The 27,564-nt window shown below is 41.7% G+C and overlaps 1 long non-coding RNA gene across 1 annotated transcript in view; it reads left to right on the forward strand.

Annotated features, from left to right (window-relative positions):
* LOC134343410 (uncharacterized) overlaps window positions 1-27,564 on the forward strand; it is a 157,355-nt gene that overhangs the window by 124,478 nt on the left and 5,313 nt on the right. The window contains exon 3 of the long non-coding RNA XR_010017221.1: window positions 25,176-25,713. This is a non-coding gene — a long non-coding RNA (uncharacterized LOC134343410). The remainder of the gene's footprint in view (window positions 1-25,175; window positions 25,714-27,564) is intronic.

Genomic DNA, 27,564 nt, shown 5'->3' on the forward strand with positions numbered 1-27,564 from the left:
CTTGAAGACTCATAGGGCCAGATTTGGGAACAGCTTCTTTCCAACTGTGATAAGACTGCTGAACGGATCCTGACCCGGATCTGGGCCGTGCCCTCCAAATATCCGGACCTGCCTCTCGGTTTTTTTTTGCACTACCTTACTTTCCATTTTTCTATTTTCTATTTATGATTTATAATTTAAATTTTTAATACTTACTATTGATTTGTAATCCAAGGAGCGGGAAGCGCAGAATCAAATATCGCTGTGATGATTGTACATTCTAGTATCAATTGTTTGGCGACAATATACATCTTGGCATAGGTATATTTTTACAGTCTTTCTTTCTACAGAAGGCATACTTTATTCAATTAGTACCTTGTGTTGAATACAAGAGATTCTGCAGATGCTGGATATCTTAAGACCATAATACGATAAGATATAGGAGCAGAAGTAGGCCATTTGGCCCAGCAAGTCTGCTCCACCATTCAATCATGGGCTGATCTATTTCTTCCCATCATCCCTACTCCCCTGCCTTCTCCCCATACCCTTTGATGCCCTGACTAACCAAGAACCTATCTATCTCTGCCTTAAATGCACCCAAGGACTTGGCCTCCACAGCCGCTCCTGGCAGCAAATTCCACAGATTTACCACCCTCTGACTAAAGCGTCTGTGTTCTAAATGGACATCCTTCATTCCTGAAGTCATGCCCTCTTGTCCTAGACTCCGCTACCATGGGAAATAACTTTGCCATTATCTAATCTGTTCAGGCCTTATAACATATGAAATGTTTCTATGAGATCCCCCCTCATTCTCCTGAACTTCAGGGAATATTGCCCAAGAGCTGTCAGACATTCCTCATATGGTAACTCTTTCATTCCTGGAACCATTCTCTGAATCTTCTCTGAAACCTCTCCAATGTCAGTATATCCTTTCTAAAATAAGGAGCCCAAAACTGCACAAAATACTCCAAGTGTGGTCTCACGACTACCTTATAGAGTCTTGCATCACATCCCTGCTCTTATATTCTATTCCTCTAGAAATGAATGCTAACATTGCATTCGCATTCTTCACCACCGACTCAACCTGGAGGTTAACCTTTAGGGTATCCTGCACAAGGACTCCAAAGTCCCTTTGCATCTCTGCATTTTGAATTCTCTCCCCAACTAAATAATAATCCGCCCATTTATTTCTTCCACCAAAGTGCATGACCATACACTTTCCAACATTGTATTTCATTTGCCACTACTTTGCCCTTTCCCCTAAACTATCTAAGTCTCTCTGCAGGCTCTCTGTTTCCTCAACACTACCCGCACCTCCACCTATCTTTGTATCATTGGCAAATTTAGCCACAAATCCATTAATCCCATAGTCCAAATCATTGACATATATCATAAAAAGCAGCGGTCCCAACACCAACCCCTGTGGAACTCCACTGGTAATCAGCAGCCAGCCAGAATAGGATCCCTTTATTCCCTCTCTCTGTTTCCTGCCAATCAGCCAATGCTCCACCTGTGCTAGTAACTTCCCTGTAAATCCATGGGCTCTTATCTTGCTAAGCAGCCTCATGTACGGCACCTTGTCAAAGACCTTCTGAAAATCCAAGTACACCACATCTACTGCATCTCCTTTGTCTACCCTGCTTATAATTTCCTCAAAAAATTGCAGTGGGTTAGTCAGGCAGGATTTTCCTTTCAGAAAATCATACTGGCTTTGGCCTATCTTGTTATGTGCCTCCAGGTATTCCATAATTTCATCCCTAACAATTGATTTCAACAACTTCCCAACCACTGATGTCAGGCTAACAGGTCTATAGTTTCCTTTCTGCTGCCTCCCACCCTTCTTTGATAGCAAAGTAACATTCGCAATTTTCCAGTCATCCGGTACAATGCCAGAATCTACCGATTCTTGAAAGATCATTATCAATGCCTTCACAATCTCTCCAGCTATGTCCTTCAGAACCCAAGGGTGCATTCCATCAGGTCCAGGAGATTTATCCACCCCCAGACCATTAAGCTTCCTGAGCACCTTCTCAGTCGTAATTTTCACAGCACATACTCCACTTCCCTAACATTCTTGAATGTCCAGTATACTGCAGATGTCTTCCACTGTGAAGACTGATGCAAAATACGCATTCAGTTCCTCTACCATCTCGGCGTCTCTCATTACAATATCTCCAATATCATTTTCTATTGGTCTTATTTCTACCCTTGACTCATTTTGATCCTTAATATACTTTAAAAAGCTTTTAGTATCTTCTTTGATATTAGTCGCCAGCTTCCTTTCATAATGACCTTCTTGGTTTCCTTCCACAAGGTTTTAAAAGCTTCCCAATTCTCTATCTTCCCACTAGCTTTGGCTTCCTTGTATGCCCTCTCTTTTGCTTTTACTTTGGCTCTGACTTCACTTGTCAGCCACGGTAGTGTCCTTCTTCCCTTCAAAAATTCCTTCTTATTTGGAAAATATCTGTCTTACACCTCCCTCATTTTTCACAGAAACTCCAGCCATTACTGCTCTGCTGTCCTTCCTGCTAGTGTCCCTTTCCAGTCAACCTTGGCCAGTTCCCCTCTCATGCCATTGTTATTTCCTTTACTCCACTGAAATACAGACACATTGGAATTTAGTTGCTCCTTCTCAAGTTTCAAAGTGAACTCGATCATATTGTGATCACTGCTCCCTAAGGGTTACTTAACCTTAAACTCTCTTATCACCTCCGGATCATTGCACAACACCCAATCCAGCACAGACGAAACCCTAGTTGGCTGATCAACAAGCTGTTCTAAAAAGCAATCCCTTAAACATTCTAGAAATTCTCTCTCTTGAGGTCCAGTACTGGCCGGGTTTTCCCAATGAACTTTCATGTTAAATCTCCAACGATTATCATGACACCGCCCTTGTGAAACGCCTTTTCTATCTTCTGCTGTAATTTGTAATCTTGAGCAACACAAACAAAGTTCTACAAGAACTGAGCAGGTCAGACAGTATCTATGGAGAGGTATAAACAGTCAACATCAGGATGAAAGCTCTTAGCCCAAAACTTTGAATGTTTATTCCTCTCCATAGATGCTACCTGGGCTGCTGTACTCTTCCAACACTTTGTGCTTGTTGTCCAACATCAAATGCCATGGCTGCCTTTGCATTGATAATTTCATCCACAGCACTAAGTTTTGATTCCTTCATTAAAGTCCAAAGTAAATTTATTATCAAAGTATAGACACCATATACATACATACACCTTCAGATTCATTTTCTTGCAGACACCCATAGGAAAATAAAGAAATATGATAGATCTGTGAAAAAGCATAATGAAGTCAGAGTCCCTGAAAGTGAGTCAGTTCAGTGGGGAGATGAGTATAGCCACTTATATCAGTCCATGAGTCAGATTGGCGTAGGGCAACAGCTTTTCCTGCAACTGGAGACACGGGACCCAAGACTCTTGGATCTCCAGCTCGATGGTAGTAGTGAGAAGAAAGGGAGATAGGTCAAACACGGGCAGATGAGGGAACTGGCATGACGTAGTGGGGCTGAACACTGGTTCATTTTCCACTCTTGGGCCTCAACACAATCTGGGTTGAAGTACCTCTGCAATTTCTTCCACCCTCTCTTCCAGTGATGGCTGACCTTCATCACTTCAAGGTGCTCCTGAGTCAAGTTCACCAAATCTGTCAGGAGATCGTAAAATTACTAGTTCATATAGACCATTCAAAAGTACGGTTCTTAAAAGGGAAATTATAGGGTGCGGATTGCAGCAATCTTATTTCAGAGGAACCATACCTAGTAGAATATCCAGTAGTTTTGTGAGCTGCTCGTGTATTACCATTTCTAACTTGGAATCTTCAGCATCTTTATAATGCACTGCTTGTAGAGATGCACACATTTCTCATGCACAGGATATTTCTTTTCAGGACTTAGAACATCTAAGCCACCTTAACTGCATTTTCTCCCATTTAATTATGGTCTTGTATTTCACAATGGTCTTGTATTTCACAATATGTGCTTCTCAGGACAACCAAAATTTGTAACCTGGCCTTAGGTAGTTCTACATGTTTCTATACTTACCTGCACTTTCCTAGAATTAACTCAGTCTCCTTTAGTGGCTCTTCCCTCAGCCTAAACTTGCCACTTCTACAAATACCCTGATTTCTGATGAATAAATCCTCCAAATCTGCTGAAACGTTTGTTATATGCTAACAATTGTAGGTCAATACAAAATGACAACAGATTTGAACTGTTTCTGAGGCCAGGAAGGAGCTAGTAGCATAGAACCATAGAACCATAGAAACTACAGCACAGAAACAGGCCCTTTGGCCCTTCTTGGCTGTGCCGAACCACTTTCTGCCTAGTCCCACTGACCTGCACACGGACCATATCCCTCCATACACCTCCCTTCCATGTATCTGTCCAATTTATTCTTAAATGTTAAAAAAGAACCCACATTTACCACCTCGTCTGGCAGCTCATTCCATACTCCCACCACTCTCTGTGTGAAGAAGCCCCCCTCTAATGTTCCCTTTAAACTTTTCCCCCCTCACCCTTAACCCATGTCCTCTGGTTTTTTTCTCCCCTTGCCTCAGTGGAAAAAACCTGCTTGCATTCACTCTATCTATACCTATCATAATTTTATATACCTCTATCAAATCTCCCCTCATTCTTCTACGCTCCAGGGAATAAAGTCCTAACCTATTCAACCCTTCTCTGTAACTGAGTTTCTCAAGTCCCGGCAACATCCTTGTAAACCTTCTCTGCACTCTTTCAACCTTATTTATATCCTTCCTGTAATTTGGTGACCAAAACTGAACACAATACTCCAGATTCGGCCTCACCAATGCCTTATACAACCTCATCATAACATTCCAGCTCTTATACTCAATACTTCGATTAATAAAGGCCAATGTACCAAAAGTTCTCTTTACGACCCTATCTACCTGTGACGACACTTTTAGAGAATTTTGTAACTGTATTCCCAGATCCCTCTGTTCCACTGCACTCCTCAGTGCCTTACCATTAACCCTGTACGTTCTACCTTGGTTTGTCCTTCCAACGTGCAATACCTCACACTTGTCAGTATTAAACTCCATCTGCCATTTTTCAGCCCATTTTTCCAGCTGGTCCAAGTCCCTCTGCAGGCTCTGAAAACCTTCCTCACTGTCTACTACACCTCCAATCTTTGTATCATCAGCAAACTTGCTGATCCAATTTACCACATTATCATCCAGATCATCGATATAGATGACAAATAACAATGGACCCAGCACTGATCCCTGTGGCACACCACTAGTCACAGGCCTCCACTCAGAGAAGCAATTCTCTACCACCACTCTCTGGCTTCTTCCATCGAGCCAATGTCTAATCCAATTTACCACCTCTCCATGTATACCTAGCGACTGAATTTTCCTAACTAACCTCCCATGTGGGACCTTGTCAAAGGCCTTACTGAAGTCCATGTAGTCCACTGCCTTCCCTTCATCCACTTTCCTGGTAACCTCCTCGAAAAACAGATTGGTCAAACATGACCTACCACGCACAAAGCCATGTTGACTCTCCCTAATAAGCCCCTGTCTATCCAAATGCTTGTAGATTCTGTCTCTTAGTACTCCCTCCAATAACTTACCTACTACTGACGTTAAACTCATCGGCCTATAATTTCCTGGATTACTTTTCGATCCTTTTTTAAACAACGGAACAACATGAGCCACTCTCCAATCCTCCGGCACTTCACCCGCAGACGGCGACATTTTAAATATTTCAGCCAGGGCCCCTGCAATTTCAACACTAGTCTCCTTCAAGGTCCGAGGGAACACCCTGTCAGGTCCCGGGGATTTATCCACTTTAACTTTCCTCAAGACAGCAAGCACCTCCTCCTTTTCAATCTGTACAGTTTCCATGGTCTCACTACTTGATTCCCTCAATTCCATAGATTTCATGCCAGCTTCCTTAGTAAATACAGACGCAAAAACCCTATTTAAGATCTCCCCCATTTCCTTTGGTTCCGCACAAAGCCGACCACTCTGATCTTCAAGAGGACCAATTTTATCCCTTACAATCCTTTTGCTCTTAATATACCTGTAAAAGCTCTTTGGATTATCCTTCACTTTAACTGCCAAGGCAACCTCATGTCTTCTTTTAGCCCTCCTGATTTCTTTCTTAAGTATTTTCTTGCACTTCTTATACTCCTCAAGCACCTGATTTACCCCCTGTTTCCTATACATTTCATACAACTCCCTCTTCTTCTTTATCAGAGTTGCAATATCCCTTGAGAACCAAGGTTCCTTATTCCTATTCAATTTGCCTTTAATCCTGACAGGAACATACAAACTCTGCATTCTCAAAATTTCCCCTTTGAAGGCTTCCCACCTACCAATCACATCTTTGCCAGAGAACAACCTGTCCCAATCCATGCTTTTTAGATCCTTTCTCATTTCTTCAAATTTGGCCTTCTTCCAGTTCAGAACCTCAACCCTAGGACCAGATCTATCCTTGTCCATGATCAAATTGAAACTAATGGCATTATGATCACTGGAACCAAAGTGCTCCCCTACACAGACTTCCGTCACTTGCCCTAATTCGTTTCCTAACAGGTGATCCAATATTGCATCCCCTCTAGTTGGTCCCTCTATATATACTGATTTAGAAAACTTTCCTGAACACATTTTACAAACTCTAAACCATCTAGACCCCTAACAGTATGGGAGTCCCAATCAATGTATGGAAAATTAAAATCCCCTACCACCACAACTTTATGTTTCCTGCAGTTGTCTGCTATCTCTCTGCAGATTTGCTCTTCCAAGTCTCGTTGACTATTGGGTGGTCTGTAATACAATCCCACTAATGTGGCCATACCTTTCCTGTTTCTCATCTCCACCCATAAGGACTCAGTAGACAAGCCCTCTAATCTGTCCTGCCTGAGCACTGCTGTAATATTTTCCCTAACAAGCAATGCTACTCCCCCACCTTTCATTCCTCTGCCTCGATCACATCTGAAACATCGGAACCCTGGAATATTAAGCTGCCAGTCCTGCCCCTCCTGTAGCCAAGTTTCACTAAATGCTACAACATCATAATTCCATGTGTCAATCCACGCCCTCAACTCATCTGCCTTCCCTGCAATACTCCTAGCATTGAAATATATACACCTCAGAAGATTTTTACCACCACTCACAACCTTTCTATCAGCGGATTTGCTTAAACTTTCAATATCATTTATTTTCACCTCAGCCACACTGTCAGCTCTGGCACTCTGGTTCCCATCCCCCTGCAAATCTAGATTAAAGCCTCCCCAATAGCACTAACAAACCTCCCTGAAAGGATATTGGTCCCCCTGTGGTTCAAGTGTAACCCATCTCTCTTGTACAGGTCCCACCTGCCCCAGAAGAGGTCCCAATGATCCTGAAATCTGAAACCCTGCCCCCTACACCAGTTCCTCAGCCACTTGTTCCTCCTCCAGAGCATCCTATTCCTACCCTCACTGGCACGTAGCACAGGTAGCAATCCTGAGATTACCACCCTCGAGGTCCTGCTTTTCAACTTCCAACCAAGCTCTCTATACTCACTGTCCAGGACCTCCTCACTCTTCCTTGCTACGTCATTGGTGCCTATGTGCACCACGACATCTGGCTGATCACCCTCCCACTTCAGAATGTCATGCAATCGATCAGAGACATCCTCGACCCTGGCACCTGGGAGGCAACAAACCATCCTGGATTCTCTGTCACGACCACAGAACCTCCTGTCTGCACCTCTAACTATCGAGTCCCCTATCACTACTGCTCTCCTCTTTTCCCCCCTCCCTTCTGCACTGCAGAGCCAGACTCAGTGCCAGAGATCCGGCTACTGCAGCTAGTCCCAGGTAAGTCATCTCCCCCAACAGTATCCAATGTGGTATACTTGTTGCTGAGGGGAATGGCCTCAGCTCTGCCTGCCCTTTCCTCTTCCCTCGCCCGACAGTGACCCAATTTCCTGTCCTCTGCTCCTTTGGCGTAACTACCTCCCTGTAGCTACGATCTATAATCTCCTCATTCTCCCGAATGATCCGCAGGTCATCCAGCTCCTGCTCCAGTTCCCTAACACGGTTTGTTAGGAGCTGCAGCTGGATGCACTTCTTGCAAGTGTCGTTGTCAGGGACACCGGAGGGCTCCCTGACTTCCCACATCCTGCAAGAGGAGCATTCCAACATCCTGCCTGGCATTCTCTCTACGCTAGACAATCTGAACAAAAAACTTACCAGAACCTACCCTGGCCTTTTCATTTTCTAGGCAGGTTGCTGTGTCCTTGTCACAAATATAACACATTCTCCAGGAATCCTTTTAAGGGCTTTATCATTTGCTGCAATTCTCTATATGTATGGCCAAGAAGTTCCTTTTTACTTTTGTTTGATCTCAACTATCATGGACAACCAATTCAGTAAATACTGCAGAGCTTCCTCCCCTCTCTATAGAGAGATTACTTCCCTCATCTGTCTATTTATTTGTCATGTAGGATCTTAGTTTAATCACACAATTCACTTTTCCAGTTTCCATCCATGTATTATCTTAATTTTCAGGCACAGAGTCTAAGTTTTATAATTTAATTGATCAGCATTTCTAACACCTCATGTCAAAGTCTCTCTCCAAGATACTGGAGGAAAGCCAATAACTTAAAATAATAAAATGCTTTATTGATGTAAGAGCTTAGTGTGGGACATTGCATTTCTTTTCTATGTGCTGTTCCCACATAGTCTGTTGGTTCAAGGCAGTTCAACTCTCCAATACGATGTACAGATGGTCACAGAAATGCAATCAATATCAACCAGATGTTTATAAAACATAATTATAAAGTTGCCCAATATCTTTAGTGAGCTTTTGAAATGGAACTTGCACACTGTAAAGCCAAAACAAAAGTTAGCCTGCGACAGAGGATCTTGGATCAGTATGGATAGTACAATCAAAAGTGAATCTCTATTTACTTTAACTTTCGAACACTCGCCTCACATAGCTTTTTCCAAAGCTATTTCCTCCTGATCTGTAGTAATGATTTCAAAGGATAGTGCATAGTAGCCTGATTTGGTAGGAACCTATTATAGTAATTGACAATTCCTAAAAGGGACTGCAACTGTAGCACATCATTTGGCCTGGAGGCATCCACCACTGCATACACACATTTTTAATACTTGTGCGTCAATTGTGTAACCACAGTAAGTGATGCCTCGTTTAAGGAATTCATACTCCTTATGTAGTGCCCTGAGCCCATAATCTTCTAATCTTTTTAGCACTGTCTTGAGATTTTGTAGATGTTCCTATTCATCCTTACCAGTAACAATGATATCATCCAGGTAACACTGAGTGCCAGAGCAGCCTTGTAGCACCTGGTCCATAGCTCTCTGCCAGAGTGCAGGTGTAGATGCTACTCCAAAAATAAGCCTATTATAGTGATAAAACCTTTTGTAAGTTTTTATGGTGAGAAACATTTTGGACTCTTCTTCCATCTCCAACTGTAGGTAGGCTTCAGCGAAGTTGACTTTGGTGAAGTGTTCTCCCCCAGAAAGGTTTGCAAAGATGTACTCTATCCTAAACAGATGGTATTGATCTACCTTCGGTAATGTCAATGCTGATCTTAAAATCACAAAATCATCACAGATCCTGACAGACCCATTCTTCTTGAAAACTAGAACCACTAGTGTTGGTAAGAAGTCCTTCGGCCTCCATGCAGTCTAGCTCACTGGCTACTTTATTAAAGATAGTATAATGAATAGATTTAAAATCATGCAAAAAAAATAGAAATAATATACATTTAAAAAGTAAGGTAGTGTTCAAGGGTTCATCTTCATTGGTCTGGTATATTTACGCCCCTGTCACAATGGTAACAAAATGTGATTGTCCATCCTGGTTTCTTTTTAGACTTTGCAATTTTGTTCATGCTCTCTTTCATTCATGATTGCAGCTCAGTTGTGGTTTCCATTGATACAGCAATATCAACTGCTCTTTTAAATGTGAGTTGTGCTTCTGTTAGGAGCCCAATTTAAATGTTTTCTTATAGGCTTCCACAAACTACATGATCTCTCTGTGCGTTATTAAGCCTATCACTCAACTGACAATGCTCAGACAACCTTTTCAATTCAGTCAGATATGCTGAAATGGACTCCCCTGACTTTTCAATAGTTCCATTTAATATCAGAGAAGTGAATACAATGTACATCCTGAAATTCTCGTTCTTCACAGACATCCACAAAAGAAGAACTGCCCCAATGAATGAGTGACAGTAAAGACGTTAGAACCCAAAGGCCCCCCACTCTACCCCTCCTAAGCATAAGCATCAGCAAAGCACCTTCCCCTTCCCCCATTTTCTTCAGCAAAAAAAAAGCATGAGCACCCTCCACCCACCAAGCAAGCAATAGCAAAGCCCCTAAGAGAAACCATTATCTGCCATACAACAAAAACTAATCATCCACCTGACAATTCAACATACCACAGGCTCTCTCCCTCTCCAATAAAAGGACATAGAGGTGTCCCCCTTTCACCGTGGGAGGGGAGACATAACAAAGCAACTCGCTGATTTGCCGTGATAAAGTAGGCCACAGTGCTTTTTTCCAAGTTCTTTGACTCAAGAATCAGCAACAAACTCTGCCCCACCAATGAGAAAGAGAGAGAGTGCATGATTCACCAAGTACAGAGCCCTCAACAGCCTATCAGCAATTTCCGATGCTGCATCCTTGTGAATTCAAAATTCGGCCGGTCATGTGCCCCCGGGAGTGGGTCCCACCACTGCAAAGAACCGGTTTGAATGTAACTCCAAATCAGGGTCTTCAACAGGACCCCGTCCACCCTGAAAAGGAAAAAGAGAGATATCAAAGGTAGAAATTAAATTGCTTCCACAGATGATCTTAAAGGAGTTGCTGTTAAGTGCCATGGTAGCTCTGCCCTAAATTGATTTTGGTTCAAAATTGAATTGTTTTTGATTCTGCTTCTGAGAACTTAAATGATCTGCAATTATCAGTGGTTTCAGTTTCAGATGTTCCTGCATCATTTTTGCAATATCAGCAAAACTAATTATGGCTGATTTGGTTGGAGCTGTCAAAATTCTAAGCACTTTGTATGCTCTTCCACGCAATGTACTCAGCAAAGCTTCTCATTGGCTAGCTCATTTGCTTCCAAATGCTGCTAAGTTTGCACAGTGTACAAAATCCAGTTATTTGCTGTGCAATCAATTGTGTCTATATTTCCAATGTAGCCAGCCATTTCTGCTCTTTTCTAAAATTATGTTTATTATCTCCCTTTGCTCACTGTTAATAAACTCTTGAATTAGTCTGCTTTCTGCCCTTTTTAACTTATTGACATTATCCTCTTCATAAGAAAGAAAAAAAGTGCTGTGCACTTTTTATACTCAACCATTTTCCTTTTCCCCTTGCAAAGAAATAAACATATTACCCTTTTATAAATTGACCTTTCAATGCACTTCAACAGGTGGGCAGTCATTTGGGGTTCATCTTTAAAACTCACTCACTTCCACTATTAATCGAAAGGAAAAGATGAGGAGAGCGAGAGAACGTGTACGTTTGTTTTACTGTAGCAGGGTATGCATGTATGACATGATTGTGTAATGACATTTATCATTGATGTACTTTTATGCATAACCAGTAATTAATTATTTAAGCAACAAAGAATACTTAATCAATGTATTTGCCATATTACCCAAATATTGCTGAAATATTAAATTCGCAAGATTCTAGTGACATCAGATCAATAGATCTGTTTTCTTTCTACCTCCTTTCTGAAATACTGGCAGTTGCTTCTTTTTAGTCTCCATGAAACCATTCTTTAGACTATTACAGCAAATTTAGTTTGCCCAGTCTATCAATTCCCACAACTACTGTAATAATGTGATATATTTCAGATTTTCAGGTCCTGCAGTACTTCACTTTTGCGTCAAATGTCTCAATTTCATTTCTATTACAGAATTGCTGCAATGGAAAATCCTTAACAATGATTTTAAATAAAATCATCCAACATTCTACGACTTACATGCTGCATACAAAGCAATTTTATAATGTCTGGAAAAATAAGAGAGGTTGGTAAAGCATTGTGCCAAAACATTGATGCTAATACGCAATCATCACCTTATCTCATGCTGTGCCCATGCATTACAGAAAGCTGAAAGTTGTCAGGTAAAATAAGTAGTAGTGGTCACCTCATTTTTCATCAGCAGATGTACACTGCATGCTGATCCAACAGCAAGATTTATAAAATTTGAGGAGGCAATAACATTGAGTCTAATGCTTGAGACAGGGACATTTTACGAACAATCTGGCAGCTCTAAATAAGTATTCTTGGCATCAAAGGACTACAGACTTACTGTTCCAGATTCTATCACAATATTCCAACTGAGAGATGACAGTTCATTGGATTACAAGCTGAGGCATTTTCTGCAGTGGTCAATACAAGCCTGCTGTTAACATTCTGGCATTGCTAAGCTCTATGTACATGATTTCAAAGGTGCCTGGTAATGTTTACTTAAAGGTTTTTTTAAATCACCCAAAAATTCTCCCCACCCTCTTATTTAAAATAAACCTCATGCAGAAATGACAGTAGATATTAATCAGAATTACCCAGTATATGATCCTCCTTAGCTACCTACTGAGCTCCTCGTCACCACAAAAGTCAGTCTTCAGACAACTGGATTCATATCAGCTAAAATCCGAGATGTGGGAGATGTGCCATATTGGACGCAGCAATGCTCTGAGTCCGTACGATTTCTTCACTGTATTACCATGACCTGTACTCTACAACTAGTTCATGTCTTTAACCAAGTAGTTTAAATACAATATTGGCATCTCCCTGACAATGTGGAAATTACCTTAGTTTTCTCCCTTTTACAAACAGCAGAACACATCTCATCCAATTACCACCCAATAAGCTGATAAAACCAACTTCCAAAAAATGAAATCCATTTTTACCAACAGACACATTTCTATGACAACAAGGCTTAGGCTACTAAAATGTTACATCTGGTCACTCTTGCTGTATGCTTCCGAAACATGGACTATAACACCAGAAATCCAAAGAAACTTGGAAGCAACAGAAATGTGGTTTCTTAGAAGAATGCTGAAAATATCATATAGAGATAGGGTAACTAATGAGACAGTACTCCAACGTGCCCATACAAAAAGATCTTTAATGAGAACATTAAATGAGAGGAATTCCTAGGCCATGTCATCAGAAAGGGAGAAATAGAATGCCTTACATTACAAGGCCGTTTGCCTCGGAAGGCAAAGAAAAAAATATGTGGACACTGTGAAAGAACTAATAAGATCTAAGTGTGCGAGATATCATGGACACGGTGAGGGATCATTCGAAGTGGAGAGCCATGATCGCCCAAGCATGTAATGCACAAAGGCACGTGAAGAGGAAGAAGCTGATAAGTGATGAAAGTTATCAGCAACAGTTCTATCAAGTGGGATTTATTCGTTAGTAGCCTATTCACTAATACACATTTTGAGATTTCCAGGATCACTTGATACCACAGCTCATCAGTCTTGGTCCAATATTGAATCAAAGACCTGAATTTCAGGGATAAGTTAAACTGACTGTCCTCAAAATTAAAACAGCATTTGACAAAATTAGAATAATGGTGCCCTAATTAAACTGAAACCTCAGACAAAAGATGTAGCCATAGACACTCACTAAAGTCCCAGCTATGACTGCCTTTCTGTCAGCTATGTGGAAGTCTATGTTCCAAACCTACAATGGTAGCCGTCCCCCACTTTTCCGATGCTACATCGACTACTGCATTGGTGCTGGTTCCTGCACCCTTACAGAACTCGTCGACTTCATCCACTTTGCCTCCAACTTCCATTCTGCCCTTAAATTCACCTGGTCCATTTCAGACAACTCCCTCCCCTTTCTCAATCTCTCTGTTTCTGTCTCTGGAGACAACTTATCTACTGATGTCTATCATGAACCCATAGACTCTCACAGTGACCTGGACTATACCTCTTCCCACCCTGCTACTTGTGAAAATGCCATCCCCTTCTCTCAATTCCTCCTTCCCTATTGTATCTGCTCTCAGGATGAGGTCTCCACCATCAAAACTGCCTTCAACGGAATCTCTTCTATTTCATGCACGTCTGCTCTCACCCCATTCTCCTGTCACCCTACCAGGGATATGGTTCCTCTTGTCCTCACCTACCAGCCCACCAGCCTCCGAGCCCAGCACGTAATTCTCCATGTCTTTCGTCAACTAGAGCGGGATCCCACTACCAAGCACACCTTTCCCTCCGCCCCCCCACCCCCACCTTCTGCTTTCTGCAGGGATTGCTTCCTATGCGACTCCCTTGTCTATTTGTCTCTCCCCACCGATCTCCCTCCTGGCACTTATTCTTACGAGTGGAACAAGTGCTATACCTGCCCCTACACTTCCTCCCTCACTACCATTCAGGGCCCTAAACAGTCCTGCCAGGGGAGGCGACACTTCAACTGTGAGTTTGTTGGGGTTATATACTCTGTCCAGTGCTCCTGGTGTGGCCTCTTGTATATCAGTGAGACCCAGCGTAGATTGGGAGGTCGCTTCGTCGAGCACCTACACTCCGTCCGCCAGAAAAAGAGGATCTCTCAGTGGCTACTCATTTTAATTCCACTTCCCATTCCCATTCCGATATGTCTATCCATGGCGATCTCTACTGTCATGATGAGGCCACACTCAGGTTGGAGGAACAATACCTTATATTCCATTTGGGTAGCCTCCAACCTGATGCCATGAACATCGATTTCTCAGACTTCCAGAAATGCGCCCCCTTCACTATTCTCCATCCCCTTTTCCCTCTCTCACCTTATCCCTTACCTTGCCTGCCCATTGCCTCCCTCTGGAGCTCCTCCCTCGTTTTCTTTCTTCCATGGCCTTCTGTCTTCTTCTGTTAGAATCCTCCTTCTCCAGCCCTGTATCTCTTTCACCAATCAACTTCCCAGCTCTTTATTCCAATAGACAATAGGTGCAGGAGTAGGACATTCGGCCCTTTGAGCCAGCACCGCCATTCACTGTGAATTTCACCCCCTCCCTCCCAGTTTCACCTATCACCTTGTGTTTCTCCCTCCCCTCCCCCCACTTTTTAACTCTACTCCTCATCTTTTTTCCTCCAGTCCTGCTGAAGGGTCTCAGCCCGAAAGGTCAACTGTACTTTGTTCCAACAATGCTCTCTGGCCTGCTGAGTTCCTGCAGCATCTTGTGTGTGATGCCTGAAATCAATGGCATTCAAGAAGAAAACACACCAATGCACAAACAAGATGGTTGTGGATGTCATCCTAGCTCAAGGACATCTGTTTCATCAATAACCTTCCTTCCAGAAGAACAGATGCCTGCTGAGGAATGTACAATGGTAAAATCAATTCGCAACTCCACAGCAGGTGAAGCTGTCAATGCCTGCAGGGGACAAAAATTTGTTAACGCTCAAGTGCGGTGCCAAGTTATAGCCACGTGACAGAAGTAACAGAGATTGACCACTTCCTATAAAAAGGAGCTTAACTACCTGCCCTTGACGTTCGATGATATTACCATCCCCATGTCCCCAACATCAATACCTTGGAGAGGAGTGAGGTGCATTGTTAGGAGATTAACACCATTAATCAGAAATTCATTTGGACAAGCAACAATTAATACAAAATGCTGGAAGAACTCAGCAGGCCAGGCAGTGTCTTAGAAAAGAGTACAGACAATGTTTCGTGCCGAAATCCTTCGGCAGGACTGAGTTTTCCTAGATGCCGGCTGGCCTGCTGACTTCCTCCAGCATTTCGTATGTGTTGCTTGGATTTCCAGCATCTGCAGATTTTCTCTTGTTTTGTCAACAATTAATACTCTAGCTATAGGAACAGGTCAGGGGTTGGGTTTCCTGTGACATCTAATCACACACCAAAGCCTCTCCGCTGCCTAAAAGGCACAAGTATTGGAGCAAGATGCAATAGATAGATAGATAGATAAACATACTTTATTGATCCCGAGGGAAATAGGGTTTTGATACAGTTGCACCAACCAAGAATAGAGTATAAATATAGCAATATAAAACCATAAATAATTAAATAATAATATGTAAATTATGCCAGATGGAAATAAGTCCAGGAACAGACTATTGGCTTAAGGTGTCTGACCCTCCAAGTGAGGAGTTGTAAAGTTTGATAGCCACAGGCAGGAATGACTTCTGTGTTGCATCTCGGTGGAATGAGTCTCTGGCCAGTTGCTTTAATGAGTGCAGATTAGCAACAACAAGAGGCTCCACACCATTCAGAACAACGTCACTCACCTGACCAGCACCCTAGCCACCTGGCTAAATGTTTAACGTGTACCACAGACAGAGCAGCTGCTCACACACAGCCCCTTCAAAATCTGCCACCAAGGGCCAGGGTTAGGGACCTAGAATTCACTATCTAACAACATTATGGGAGTATCTCCACTGGGACTGCAGAAATTAATTAAGGCAGTTCAGCACAGCCTTCTTAAGGATAGTGAAGTTTAGGCAACAAATTCTGGCCTTTCCAGCAAATTCCTTGATATCCCATCCCCACACTCCCCGCAGAAAGTAACAAAATCATGGGATGTCATGATATGAAGAAATAATTTTGTTCACTACAGGAAGGATGTGGAAGCCATAGAAAGGGTGCAGAGGAGATTTACAAGGATGTTGCCTAGATTGGGGAGCATGCCTTATGAGAATAGGTTGAGTGAACTCGGCCTTTTCTCCTTGAAGCGACGGAGGATGAGAGGTGACCTGATAGAGGTGTATAAGATGATGAGAGGCATTGATCATGTGGATAGTCAGAGGCTTTTTCCAAGGGCTGAAATGGTTGCCACAAGAGGACACAGGCTTAAGGTGCTGGGGAGTAGGTACAGAGGAGATGTCAGGGGTAAATTTTTTACTCAGAGAGTGGTGAGTGTGTGGAATGGGCTGCCGGCAACAGTGGTGGAGGCAGATATGATAGGTTCTTTTAAGAGACTTTTGAATAGGACATGGAGCTTAGAAAAATAGAGGGCGATAGGTAAGCCTAGTAATTTCTAAGGTAGGGACATGTTTGGCACAACTTTGTGGGCCGAAGGGCCTGTATTGTGCTGTAGGTTTTCTATACTTCTATGTTTTTTATATAACATTTACAGCCTAACCCAATGAGTGAGAAGTTGAAAGGAAGGTTGCATGAGTATTGAGATGGGAATCGGTTTGTAAAATTGTATCAATGCAGCGTCAGGCTATACTGTGGGAATATAACAAATTAACTGAAATAAGATAAACTCATGTTATGATTGACACATCCAATAAAGGTTAAATCTTGAAAAGCACTCATTTAGTTAGCGTGATGTTCACTGCTATCCAAATACTAACCACTGGTAATTACACCAGTAATTAAACAGATATATGTGAGCTTGCTGTGCAGAAATAGGATGCCATGTATCCTTCATTTTGAAGATATCTCAAAAGATATTCATATTCATATAGTTCTTAAGGCATGAAATGAAAGTGCTTTTACAAAAAAAAGAGCTCCTAAGGTGTTAAGATCAATGTGTTCTGTATTTTCTTGAAGGAACTGTAAGAAAGTTGTAAATTATGATCTCCTGAGATGCTGGCCCCAACCCTCCTATCAGACATGTGCATGCTCTTTGCACATTAAAATAATAAAAACAGGAATAAAGCTTGTGAGTCAAACACGCCCCAGTGCTACTATTGCATTGTGAAAGTATGAGAGAAGTGGATTTAATTTAAGGAAACAAAAACAAAATTAACAAGGGACTTCAAGGGATTTCAGCACTTGCATAGGTGGCCGATAGATCTGGTGCAAATATATCAGGGCTGTTGAGGAACATGATTGTGACATGCGTGTCCTGAGGTCAGTCTTGGAGAATATTCAGCAAACTTCCCATTGAGACCTGAGAACCTACAGCACTTATTTGTCATGACATCGGGGAGCTTTTACTTTAGCTGAGATTTCAATGATGCATGGAGCTATATTATATAAATATATGACACCTCCCCCTATCCCTTTCAACTTTAAAAGCATGTCAGTGCTCTGATTTTTGGAAGATCCAGCAGTTCAAAACCTACAGGAGATGATAATTATGATCCAGACTATTGATACCCCTAGGTAAGTCTCCTGATTCCAAACACTATGACTTCCATTGAATTAAGAAAAAATTATACAGATACTGTTGAAATAAAAATTGAAAGTATAGAGCCATTCATTCAAGGTCTGAAAACAGAAAAGATAGGCTTATATCAGATAGGTTCCCTGCGTCAGAAGTGGAGTAAAGAAATCCCTGTTACCATATTGCTGATAGAGAGAACAATAATAACCATAGGGATAAAAAGGCATTAACTACAAACAACATAGATTTATGCAGCACATTTCATACAGTAACACTGTCTAAGGTGTATCTAAGGTGTTTCAGCAGAACACCATCAAACAAAATTTTAAACCAAATCACACATTAGATAGGACATGTAATCAAAAATTTGATTGAAAGTGGAGATTTGGGGAGCATTTTTAAATTAATTTGACAAGAGGATGCATACCAGAATATAGCAATGAAATAGAGAAACACAAATTAGCTAGCGCCGGGGAAAGAAATAGTGTAGTTTTAGAAAGACTGAGATAGAGTACATCATTTTATTGGTTTACAGAGCATAGGCATAAATATGTAAAGCATATTAAAGGAAGGTTGGAAATGACAGTCACATTTAGCCCAGAGGGACAGTGATATACTGGCAAACACAGAAAGCTGGGAGAGGAGGGTAGGATTTTCTAGTAAATATTCCCATTTACAAGGTGCTAGGGAAACAAGGAGGAGGTGTGAGTTTGGCTGCGTTGATGAAGGGCTAAGGGAGACTTTTTCTAAGAGCAATACCAGGTGAAATCTATTTGAATATATTTAGGAACAATGGAAGTGCCATTACATGATCTGAGTATTTTATCTGCTGCCAGCAAGTAGAAAGCAATATAGTGAAGGAATGTGTCATGGAGGGTGATATCAGGGAAATTCCGCTATCCCTATAGGAACTCAGAGTAATCATAAGGGGATAAGATTGGGGGGGGATTTTTTCAATTGCCTCTATAGTGGTCAAAGAAGAGGTCCTGAATTGAACTATAGATGCCATCCATTTAGAGGTATGTGTCCAATCCATGTATGTGTTTGTATTAAACATACATGGAAAGAACAAATGTCTTCCAACAACTCACCTCTGATAGGCAGCATCACTCTCCATAAGTAAACATAGAACAGAGAACTGTGTAGCACAGTACAGGCACTACAGTCCATGATGTTTTGTCAACCCCTTAACCTATTCTACGATCAATCTAACCCTTCCGTCCTCCTTAGACCTCCATTCTTCTTTCATCCATGAGCCTATCTAAGTGTCCTCACGTTTATCATTAATAAAGCAAAATATTGATTAATGACCTCCCCTATCTCCTCCGATTCCAGGCAGACATTTCCTCTTTTATTCCTGATCGGTTCTATCCCCACTTTAGTTATCCTCCTATTCTTCACATACATTTAGAACATCTTGGGGTTTTCCTTAATCCTACTTGTCAACTCTATTTCTAGCTCTCCTAACTCTATTACTTTATACTTTATTGTCGCCAAACAGTTGGTACTAGAACGTACAATCATCCACAGCGATATTTGATTCTGCGCTTCACACTCCCTGGATTACAAATATTAAATATTAAAAATATTAAAAATAGTTAAAATTAGTAAATATTAAAAATTTAAATTATGAATCATAAATAGAAAATAGAGAATTGGGAAGTAAGGTAATGCAAAAAAACCGAGAGGCAGGTCCGGATATTTGGAGGGTACGGTCCAGATCCGGGTCAGGATCCGTTCAGCAGTCTTATCACAGTTGGAAAGAAGCTGTTCCCAAATCTGGCCCTATGAGTCTTCAAGCTGCTGAACTTTCTCCCGGAGGGAAGACAGAGGAAAAGTGTGTTGGCTGGGTGGGTCACGTCCTTGATTATCCTGGCGGCACTGCTCCGACAGCGTGCGGTGTAAAGTGAGTCCACGGATGGAAGATTGGTTTATTATTAACTGTTTCCTCACTATCTTGTAATTCTCTAGAGCCCTGTCTAATCCTTGCTTCCTAAGCCTCTTGACTAGATGTTCCACATCTCTTGTTAACCATGGTTCTCTCTCCCTACTATCCTTTCCCTGCCTTAATGGGGCAAACCTTAACCAGAAGCCCATGGAAGTTCTGCTTAAAAACTTTTGTCCTGCGTTTCCCCGAGAACATTTGTTCTCAATTACTGCTCCCAATTTCCTACCTAGAAGCATAATAATTTGCCTTCACCCAATTACTCACTGCTGCCATCTGCTGATATTCCTCTCCAAGGTTATGCTAAAGGTTGGGGAGTTGCAGTCATTGTTTACAAAATGCTTACCCAAGGAGATATCTGTCACCTAACCAGGTTTATTGCCTAGCGCAATATTCTGAATGGCCTCTCCTCCATTTGGACTGTCTACATATTGTGCCAGGATTCCTTCCGGACACAGTAACAAATTCTACACCATCCAAATATATTGCACCAAAGAGATGCCAATCGATATTAGGGAAGTTGAACTCCCCCATGACAACAACACTGTTAAATTTGCAACTTTTGAAAACCTGCCACCTGATCTGCTCCTTGGTGCCTCTGTTGCTATTGTTGAGTCTACAGAATATTCGCAATTGAGTAATTGCACCCTTTCTCTTCCTGATTCCACGCACTCTGATGATCCCTCCATGACATTCTCCATTTCCACAGCTGTTCCTGATTAGCAAAGCCAGTCCCCTACCTCTTTTACCTCCACCTCTGTCCTTTCAGGAACATGTAAACCCTTAGGCATCCAGCAGCTACTCCTGCCCATGTGACAACCAAGTCTCTACAATGTCCACAACTCTGTAGTCTCATGCACTGATCTATGCTCTGGTTTATGACCTTTGTTTCTGATACATTTCACACTAAAATAGATGCAATTCCACCCTTCCAACTTACTGCAATTATGCCTATCCTCCCTCACAGTCTGCATCTAGCTATACACTAACTGTTCTATCCTCTAACCTATCACTCCGGTTCCCGTCTCCCTGCCCAACTAGTTTAAACCCTCCCCATCAGGCCTGGTAAACCTACCCATAGGGTTATAGGTGTCCCTTGATTTCAAGTGTAACCCGACCCTTTTGTACAGTCATACCTTCCCCAGAAGAGATCACAATGACGCACAAATCTGAAACCCTGCCCCCTGCACCAATTCTTCAGCCATACCTTCAACTGCCATATCTTCTCATTCTTACCCTCAATGGCATGTGACACAGGCCGCGATCCAGAGATTACTAGCCTTAAGGTCCTGCTTTTCAGCTTGCTATCTAGATTCTTACGTTCTGTCTCCAGGAACTCCTCCCTTCCCTTAGCTACATAATTGGTACCAATATGTATCTCAACATCTAGCTGCTCACTATCCACTTTAAGAATGCTGTGGACTTGTCCCTTCTGTGGCAACAAAAGGGAGGGAACATACCAACCAGGATTCCCTTTTACAATCACGAATCTCCTGTCTCTCCCCCTAACTGCTGAATCCCTCGTCACCATTGCTCTCCTCTTCTCCCCACTTCCCTTCTGAAGTGCAGAGCCAATCAGTGTCAGAGACCTGGTCACTGTGGCTTTCACCTGGTGGGTCATCTGCCCCAACAGTACCCAAAGTATTGGTGGGTACGCCCACAGCTGCACTCCACACTATTGGCCTATTCCCCTTCACATTCCTGACAATCACCCAGCTACCTGCCCCCTGCAGCTTAAGGGTGACTTCCTCCCTGTAGCTCTTACCTATCACCTCCTCGTTCTCCTAAATGATCGAAAGGTAAACCAGCCCTATAATTTCTGTATGAGACCCTGGAGAGTGTAGACCACAGTCCATATATCAGGAACCACCCTACAATGACAAGTATTAATGATAAAATTCATCACTGCTTCAATGCAATCACATTGTCATTGACGGAGCAAAAGAATGTTTGAAGACCAAAATCTCAAATGTAGCTCAAAACTCAGTTTCCTCGGCTGCACTGACTGGAGACTGCCACAGGGCGTAACGAAGAGAGATACAAGTGTGGCATTCAAATCAAACTGGATATGTACTTGAAGGATCAAAAAACAAATTCAGGAATCTGGTCAGAGGATTAGAATTAGCCAATTTAGATCTCCTTTGCACCATGTTAGTTCAGACCTGATGAGCTGAGCAGCCTCCTTTCAAACTGTCACTTTTTTGCATTTCTGTTCTCTTGAAGGGGAGGATGATGAAGGGGCTGAAAAATTATAGAAGAGAATTTCCAGAGCTCCGAGCATTCGATCTGTAGGTGCAGGGTCAATGCAATGTGATTAAAACAGGGTGTACCCAAGAGGTCGAAGCTGACATTTTGCAAGTCTTTAGACTGGAGAAGATTATAAGCTAGAGAGGGAAGGCCATGTCTGTATGTGTAATCAAGTGTGTACATTATGAAATCAGGGCATGCCAGGCTGGGGAGACATGTAGACCAGTGAAAATTGTCTTTGTGCAAGGCAGCTAATTATTCTATTACTCTGGAAATAGAAACAGGATGCTGGTGTTGTACTAGGATCAGTCTTCCATAAAAATTATCATCATGATAAAACATTAGGAACAAAACAGAAAAGTTTGAAGTTTGAAGTACATTTATTGTAATGTATGCAACCTTGAGATTCATCAGTATGAAAGGAAGAAATGTTCGGCCACTGAGTGGGTCAGTGTAGAGGATGGGATCAGCAGAAACTATAATAAATTGCTCCTAAGGATTCAAGCAATGTTGGAAGTCATGGTGGGAGAGTTTAGGAAAGAGCAATGGGGAGTTGAAGAAAGTTGCTCTGGTGCAGTCTGAATCTCACTTAAGGTCAGAGGGCATTCAGTTTCTTCTTAATCACTTCTACTGGGAGGTAACTATACTGAAAATAATGGCTGAAGTAACAATTTGGATCTCACTATCAAGATATCTGTGCCATCACCACTCAAAATAATGTTAAATAGGAAGTATTTATGTATTTATAAAGTATGCTATTAATCACTCCCTTCTGGTCACTGAACAGTTACATTGCAACATCTGGCATAGTGTAAGTGATTCCATACATGCAAAGAATCAGCAATCATCAAATGCCCAGTCTGTCTACCTTATTTAACACAAGTATATAATTTCATAATGCAGCTTTACTTAACAAAGGCTAAAAACATGGTTGTTGATTGAAATTAGGTAGATGGAAGTACAAAATCTCGCTTTTTATCTAATACCTTGTTAAGAATTACAACAAACAGCCAATTTAGATAGTATCATACAATGATCTCTGTTACTTTATTGTATATTAGAAATCACATATTACAGGAAAAAGGTGCTTCAACATCTATAATTATCACTCTACTCTTCACCAAGCCTAATAATTGTAACCACTACAACTCCAGCTATCAGGCGAGCATGCTAAATTTCATTCATCTGTAGTTTTGACATCAGTGCCTCACTATTAGTGACCTTAGAAGTATAATTACTAGCAAATGAATACAGCAAAGATCTGTTCTTTTCAATCTTTTTTGAGACGTCTTTCATTTGTCTTTTGGAAACTCATGTACCAGAGTCAGACAATGGAAAGGTAAGACTGATTTTTTTTTCAGTTTTTTATTTCTTGGCTGTCAAAAATGAGAAACTATAATATGTTGGCACCATTGCTGAGTTAAGATACAACAAAATACAATGTACAGAATTACTGTAGCCACCTGAGGAAGTGGTCGAAGCAGCTACATTAGCAACATTTAAAAGATACAGGACTTAGAGACATATTGTCCAAGTGTGGGCAAATGGTACTAGCTCTGAGAGGAATCTTGGTCAGCATGGACCACTTGGGCCAAAATACCTGTTTCTATGCCATATGACTCAATTTGAAAACACAGGACGTAGACCCAGGGGAAGAAAATACAGCTTTGCCAGTCTGCTGTGGCATTCAGTAAGAATCTCAACTTTCAATTCAGCTCTCCTATCTGATCCCCTCATGAACTAGACAGTTAGTACAGTTCAAAAATCTACAAACGTTTGTATTAATTTCAGCCATTGTGTATCTACAGGCTTCTTGAACAGGGTCACAATTCACTGAGTAAACGGTTTTCTTTCATGTCTTAAATAATCAGGCTTTCACTGAGACTGTGACCCCATTCTAGACTTACCAGCCAGGGAAAATGTCCTTTCAGTATAACTGCTGTGAGCCCTCTCATAGATATAGAGATAAACATCAGCAGGAGTAGGTATTCAGCCCTTTGAGTTGGAGCCACCGTTCAGTAAGATTCTCGTTCATCTTTTCAATTCACTAACATATACCTCCTCCCTCCCCATAGTTCTATAAACCTACCTACAGTAACTCCTTAAATATCTCCAGTGACTTGCCTTTCTCAACTGTCTATAGTAGAGAATTAAATGGAAATAACACCAATCTCTGTATGACAAATGTCTTCTGATCTCAGCCCTAAATATCTTACCCCAGATCCTGACACTATGATTTCTGACACTCAACAGAGCTCCAAACCTGCAACCAGGGAATATCTTTCCCACATCTGGCCTGTGTAGCCCTATCCGAATTTTGTATATTTCAGTAAGAACCTTTCACATTCTACTAAACTCTGGCAAATGCCGGTCTAATTGACCCAATCACTCCAAATATGACAGTCCCACCTTCTTTTAGCGTCAAACCTGTTTCAATGACAATGCTTTCCATTCTTCTAAGCTTCACAGAAGATGGTTCTCCCCCATTCAATCTTTCTTCATAGGACAAATCTCTCATCACCAAAATCAACCTACTGGAAATGCAAAGTTAGAGGAGCTACAATTTTTAATGATTAATTGAGCATGCAAATTTTAATCAACCACAGATGATACGATGTAATCAAATATCCATTGCATCTCTAATTACAATCTGCCAAATTAATCAGCTACCAAATGAAAAATGAGTTTAATAACTTCACTGAACTTCACTCACCCCAACACTGAACTGATTCCACAACCCTGGACTCACTTTCAAGGACTCTACAACTCATCTCATTCTCAAAATGTGTTGCTTATTTATTATCATTATTTTGTTCTTTTTTCTTTTTGTATTTGTACAGTTTGTTGTCTTTTGCACATTGGCTGTTTGGCTGTCTTTGTTCTGTGGCATTTTTCATTGATTCTTTGTATTTACTGCAGTCCTTGAAAAGGCAGAGGTCACCAGCATTGAGGCTATGCTGTTGAAGACGGAGCTGCGCTGGGCAGGGCACGTCTCCAGGATGGAGGATCATTGCCTGCCCCAGATTGTGCTGTATGGTGAACTCTCCACTGGCCACCATGACAGAGGGGCACCAAAGAAGAGGTACAAGGACTCTCTGAAGAAATCCCTTGGTGCCTGTCACATTGCCAATTGCCAGTGGTCTAATCTAGTCTCCAATCGCGAGGCCTAGTGACACACCATTCACCAGTCTGTCTCCTCCTTCGAGAACGCACGCAGGGCTGGCAATGAGGATAAAAGGAGAAGGAGGAAGAACCGTGACACAGCAGCACCAAACCCAGAACAGAATTTCCCTTGCAGCCACTGTGGCCGGGCCTGCTTTTCCCGAATTGGCCTCGTCAGCCACCAGCGAGCCTACATCAGATGTGGGCAGTCCCCTTCCTAAATCTTCGTTCGCGAAGCCAAGCCATGATGATGATGATGAATGTCCACAAGAGAATGAATCTCAGGGAATATATGGTAACATATATGTACTTTGATAATAAATTTAAATTGAATTTTGCACTTAATAGGAGAGAAAAGAAAGTAAGCTAGCTAATAACATAAAAGAGGATGTCAAAAGAATTTTCAGATATATAAGAAAAAAAATAGAGATAAGAGTGCATTTGGACTTCTAGAAAATGACACTAGAGAGATAGTAATGGGGGACAAAGAAATGGTAGTTGAACTCAATAAATATTTTACATCAATCTTCACTGTGGAAGACACCAGCAGTATGCCAGGAATTTGAGAATGTCAGGAGCCAGAAGTGAGTGTAGTTGCTACTACTAAAGAGAAGGTGCTTAGGAAACTAAAAGATCTGAAGGTAGATAAGTCACCTAGACCAGATGGACCAAGAACCACTAGATTTTGGAATAGATCTAGATGACTGGAAAATTGCAAATGACACTCCACTCTTTAAGAAAGAGGGAGGCAGATAGGAAGTTATAGGCCAGTTAGCCTGACCAGTGGTTGGGAAAATACTGGAGTCCATTATTAAGGATGAGGGTTCGGGATACATGGAGCTATATAATAAAATTGATCAAAGTCAGCATGGTTTCCTCAAAAGGAAATCTTGTCTGACAAATCTTCTGGAATTCTTTGAGGAAGTAACGACCAGAATAGACAAAGGAGAGTCAGTGGATGTTCTTTACTTAGATTTTCAGTAGGCCTTTAACAATGTGCCAACATGAGGCTAATTAACAAGATAAAAGCCCATGGTATTATTGGAAATATACTAACATGGATAGAAGATTGGCTGACTGGCAGGAAGCAAAGAGTGAGAATAAAGTGGGCCTATTCTGTTTGGGTGCCAGTTACTAGTGGAGTTCCACAGGGGTCAGTATCGAGACCATTTCTTTTCACATTATACATCCACAATTCGGATGACAGATTTGATGACTTTGTGGTCAAGATTATGGATGATACAAAGATAAATGGAGGGGCAGGTGGCAGAGAAGAAGAGTCTTAAGAAGGACTTGGACTGATTGGGGGAATGGGCCAAGAAATTTCAAATGGAATATGGAGTAAGGAAGTATATGCTCATGCACTTTGGTAGAAGGAATAAAGGCAGACACTATTTTCTAAACTGGGAAGTGCAAAGGGTCTTGGAAATCCTCATGAAGGATTCCCTAAAGTTTAACTTCCAGGTTGAGCCTGCGGTGAGAAAGGTAAATGTAATGTTAGCATACATTTCAAGAGGGCTAGAATATAAAAGCAAGGATATAATGCTGAGACTGTATACGGCATTGGTCAGACCACATGGAGTATCTTGAGCAATTTTCCACCCTATCTAAGAAAATATGTACTGCAACTGGAGAGGGTCCAGAGGAGGTTCACAAGAAAGATGTTGGGAATGAAAGGGTATGAGGAGAGTTTGATGGCTTTGGAATCCAGAACAATGAGGGGTGATCTTATTGAAACCTATGAAACATTAAAAGATCGAGATAGAGTGGCTGTGAAGAGGATGTGGGGGAGTCTATAGTGGAGAAGTCTAGAACCAGAGGGCACAGCCCAAAATCCCTTCAGAACAGAGATGAGGAGGCAACACACACAAAACGCTGGAGGAACTCTGCAGGGCAGACAACATCTATGGAAAAGAGTATAGTCGATGTTTCTCCACTCCTGAGAAGGGTCTTGGCCCACGATGTCAACTATACTCCTTTCCATCCAGTTCCTCCAGCATTTTGTGTGTGTTGTTTGGATTTCACGTATCTGCAGATTTTCTCTTGTTTGAGAGATGAGGAGGATTTTCTTTAGCCAGAAGGTAGTGAATGTGTGGAATTCATTGTCACAGATGGCTGTAGATGCATTGGGTATATTTAAAGCAAA

Source organism: Mobula hypostoma, chromosome 3 (genome assembly GCF_963921235.1).
Source record: "Mobula hypostoma chromosome 3, sMobHyp1.1, whole genome shotgun sequence".
NCBI classification, from domain to species: Eukaryota; Metazoa; Chordata; class Chondrichthyes; order Myliobatiformes; family Myliobatidae; genus Mobula; species Mobula hypostoma.